Consider the following 5,058-nt stretch of genomic DNA (forward strand, 5'->3'; position numbering starts at 1 on the left):
GAATTTTGTGATTTTATGGCACACATGCATTGATTGTTTTTCTAGAAACAGAGTAGTAATGTTGACATAGAAAACATTCTGACGGCCATTGCTATCTGGGCATGAAAGACAGTGTCCCGGCCATCTAGCCTAATGGGCTAACGGGCATTAGCTAATATTGTTCATGTGGACACATGAACGATATTCCCTCTCTATTTCATGAACGGTAATCTGTCTCTCAATAGTTCTATTTCAAAGAAACGCGAGGCTCCCTTTTCTTGAATCAAATCAAACCTCATGATTGACATTTAAAGTAGCGCAAGATCTGGAGCGCAGAGGCACACACACAGCCTGTGCCCGAGATGCCTGCCACTTCTCACACAACACACAGATGAAGTGGCAGCTTCAGAGTGTGAAGGCACTCAGGCCCTGAGTCACCCGTGCTGATTATCTCCCGTGAGGAGGAGCCGGATCCAACAGTTCTGTCCCCGACCAGCTGGCCCCGCGGCACCCGGCAACACGCCGTTGTCGCGGGCTCCCTCTTCTCCGAGAGCTGTCCAATCAAAGCATGACATGAACAGACCGGCCAGGTGGATGAAGTGAACAACGCTCCTGGGACTAGGAGTGCATTGGAACATGCAGGAGGTGAATCACCCCGCTATGGATTACGTTAGGCAGGAGAAGCCGCTCTTGAATGAGCCTAAGCTGAGGTGCGGCCTCGCAATGCAGGCTGGACCTGCTGAGGGTTGGTTGAGTACGGGGGGGTTTATGTGTGTGTAGAACTGTTGAAGATGATGGATTGGCGCTCTAGTCCTCCTGGGTCTGGCATGCTTTATGGTCTATAAGAAGCGCCGATAACCACATGGGAGGCTGGCCACGGAAATAGAAGAGCGGAGAAGTGAATGAGCCGAGAAACAGTGAATGCATTTGTTTCCTTCCACTAAATTAGCGGCAGTCTTTATGAAGAGATGCCCTTGGGAAACAATCAACACAAGCCAGTTGAATGTTTTAATTAATGTATTTATTCAAGGCGTTAATTAAATCAATAATAATGAAAGAATACGTGTGTGTATAAAGAAGACCCAACTCGCATTGCTCCGTGCAGCACCGTTGGAGAGCTGGGGCAAGTGTTGAGCTGAATCCTAGCTGTCAACCTTGAATGGTGAAAGACAACGCGTGTAGCAGGTGGCATATTTCAACACTTCCCCTCTTTCAAGCCTCTCCACCACTTTATCTCTTCATGTTTCCTGACACAAGGCTTTGGAACAGTCCAAACTGTGATTTGGACATGTGACTAAGACATGTAGACTAAGTAAGAAGCACACATATTACCGTGTCAAACCTTCTACACACAATATAACTTGTAACAACAAAGCCCCTGTTGTCTGCCTGTAAGTCATTTAGCAGGTGCTTTTATCCAAAGGGATCTATTTACAGATGTTTATTTCTTAGAAACAGCAGCAATAGGGATAAGGCACCTTGCTCGACGAAGCCTACAAGTGTATTAGCCACATCAATTCACAGCAGTAGCTCAGGAGGTAGAGAGGTTTGGCTGGTAACCGCAAGGTTGCTAGTTAGATCACTGGCTCCTCCTAGCTCCTCCTAGAGTGTCGAGGTGTCCCTATGCAAGGCACCTAACCCTAAACTGCTCCCGACGAGCTGGCTGTCGCCTTGCATGGCTGACACTGCCGTTGGTGTGAGAGTGTGTGTATGAATGGGTGAATGTTAGGCAACGTTGTATGTAGCGCGATGCAAATGAGGTCCATTTACCATATAACATCAGGGTTTCAACCCACATCTCTCGGATAGATGTCCAACACCCTGGGCCCTTCTTATTTATCGATGACAGCCCCCAGCGGGGTCTGGGATACGGGCCGCATTCCCCCAAAAAAACAAAAAAAAAACCTTAAAGGAGACATATTATGGCGTTTTCAAAACAAGTAAACATAGTATTTGAGTTCCAGAAAATATGTTTTTGAAGCTGTTTGCTGGATATAGCTTTTAGGAAAAAAAATCTCGCCTCCCACTATTCCCCTCTGTTTCAGTCCCTTCAGAATGCGCTGTTTCTGGTGTCTGTAGCTTTAATGCAAATGAGCTGCTGCCCATTGACCAATGAGCTGTCAGACTGAACCACAGCATGCAGGAGAGGGGATTGTTGCCGTTTGCGGACTCCTGGAGCTCTATATCTATATAATATAAATAATATAATATAATGATAATAATACTCAAAAAAAAAAAATCATAGCTATGCTCTGATTAGAGGGGAGTGGGGAAGTGGGAGGTAATATTCAACTGTGCCCCCTTCCTACGTAGGAGGGGGTGCCGAAACGGACTCGCTCGTTTGGTAATTGTAGGCGGGCTACTTTCAGAAATGCATGTCTCACTCCAAAAATCATATACGGACATTTTTCAAAGTTGTATGCGTGTTGGAGCACAGAGATCCAAAACAACACCCCAAATCCCAGGAAAAGTGTTGTTTTCATAATATATCCCCTTTAACACTCGGTAACCTTCGAGACGATGCGACCGGAATGGTTGATGGCTGGCTGACATGGCGAGGATCTGAGCATGTGCACAAAGAGAATTTATCTTCTTTATTTATTTATTTATCTTGGATCCTGAAGGCCACTGGCAAAATGGAAAGAGGCAAGGTTGCATTTAAGCACACAATGAATGTTGGGATTCACAAAAATAGTCTTTTTCCATCTCCTCCATTCCCGTTGATGTTTGAGAGTTCAGTTCAACGCATCACGGTGCATGTAGACATTAAACGCTTGACATATAGTCCACTTTATATTCAGTCCTCACTTACATGTCACATTTTCTTTAATTCTGTCTCAGTGACTTCCATAAACAAGCGCATTTGTGGCCGTTGATGGACAACCGAGACCGTTTTTCCAGATGATGTGATAAGAATAAGCGGGCACGTCTCAATATCTCAAACCCAACCCAATTGAAGTGTCTAAATCCACATGTCATCCTAACAATAACCAGATACGTTGTTGTACGCATCCCCCTAATCATTTCAAATGCAATGCACACAATACATAACCTTGAATATTACGCAAAGGTCTCCATTGTTTAATGGGAATGAGTCATGACCAGAGGGCCATTGTGTACGCCAGTCTCGCCAGAGACAAATCATATTCAACATGCTTGATAACAGCCGCGACCGTGGACAGCTAATGCTATGCTAATCTGTAGGCGCTAACCTCATACAGCGCTGTACGTTTATCTTTGTAATAGCCTTTTGACACAAGCTATTGTTTGGTACATTACGTTGTGCAATGGTCTTGGGGTTGACATAACAGTATGACGTAAAGCTCCTATCAGTCATTTTAGGTCAGTTTCATGAATGTATACTAGGGCACTGGAATAAAAAAAACATGTGATGCCACTATGGGGGAGCAACGATGCAATCCATTATGGTGTACTGTGCCATGCCCAGTCCCTGTTAAATAGATGAATAATCTCAACAGAACTAAACTAACTCAACAGCGACTGGTGCCAGGGAACATGAAACAGGCCCTATAATAGTATTTGTAGTTGTGCCTTTGAGCCACCCACCAATGTGAAAGGGTCTATTGAACTGCGGGTGAACCTAACAATGACTTTCACAAGTTCGCAGAACAAAGCTGAAGGGCGTCGTGGCCGTCAACTTCCACGAAAACCGTGAGAGCTGAGAGCTGCCTTCCCTTTTTTATATTTCCTTAAAGGCTATGGATGGTTTATCGCTTCCTCCTCTGAGCCAGCCAATGGTCGCCATTTATCATAGTGTTACTCTGTGTGTGTGTGTGTGTGTGTGTGTGTGTGATTGTGTTTGTGTGTGTTTGTGTGTGAGTGACTGTTTTTGAGCATGTGTGTGTGTGTACGCGTGTGTGCCATTACTCCAGGTGTGGCTCGTCGTTGCCCATCTCCACACGACGGTGGCCATTCCACAAATACATTTGTTATCCAATTGTCCAATTTATTAAGCTGTCATTGGCAAGCGTACCTGCAAGGCCGCAAATAGGTGCTGCCAGCTGGGAGATGGAGAGGGCTCTCACAGGTCCTCTATCTCCTTCGCATCAGAAATGCCCCCCCCCCCCCCTACCCACCCCTCCTCCTCCTACTCCTCCTCCTCCCACACCTGCCTTCCGGTTCAGATGAATTTAAGAATGGGCTCATAAAAAGCAAAACAAGCCATAGCTTGGTTCGAGTTATTTTAACATCACTGATTCCTGGTGTCTCTAGTGACGTCCAATCACACGGCTGGGACACATCACCCCATAATAACCACTGGTTTGCTGTTGGTTTAACCACATAATTCAGTTTCTGTGGCTACCCCCGCGATTGCAAACTCTCCCATGATCGTATGTGGATCTGCGACCGCCAACCCCGCGCCATTGACAGGACAGTCACGACGCGAGCGGGAGGCGTCCCATCAGAAGTAATTTGGGGTTGTCCAAAATGGCGTTGGCCAAAGTACTGATATTACCGCTGTTTTAATGTGCGGCCTGGGGTTCACCATCTGGCCGCCGTTGGCCCGAGCCCGCAGCTAATTGGTTGGACCGGTGTCCACCGAGGCACTAAGAGGGTCGCCTCCTCTCAAACAGTTAGATATTAACACCCTGTTGATTGGCGGCCCCCACGGTGCTGTCTGCGTATTCATTTAAACACTGTAACCGGCTGTAATCATCCCCCATCTCCTCCCTGTTGCTTCACTCTCGCTTCAGTGGCTGCAATATAATCTCTATCCTCAGTCTCTGAAATAACAAAGATAGCCGAAATAGGGCAATTTAAGTCATTTTTGACACACTTCCCATCACCCTTATTGATGTTGTATTGAGTATTTTTTTTTTTCCTTTGACCATTTTTCAAGATAACTCAAACGTGAAGCCTTTGGACGTTGGCTGCGTGACACTTGTCTGTTGGTCTCTGTCGGTCCAGGAGGATGGACGCTGGACAGGGACAGACAGCTGCCGCCTGCATCTCTGCATGGCAGGTGTGTGTGACCGCCGTTGGCCCGGACGACGTGTCCTCGTTGCTGCTACAAGGACACGTCACCCGGGCCAATCAAAAAGGGCATTAGAAAGGAAT

This window comes from Gadus macrocephalus, chromosome 5 (assembly GCF_031168955.1).
Source record: "Gadus macrocephalus chromosome 5, ASM3116895v1".
Lineage (NCBI taxonomy): Eukaryota > Metazoa > Chordata > Actinopteri > Gadiformes > Gadidae > Gadus > Gadus macrocephalus.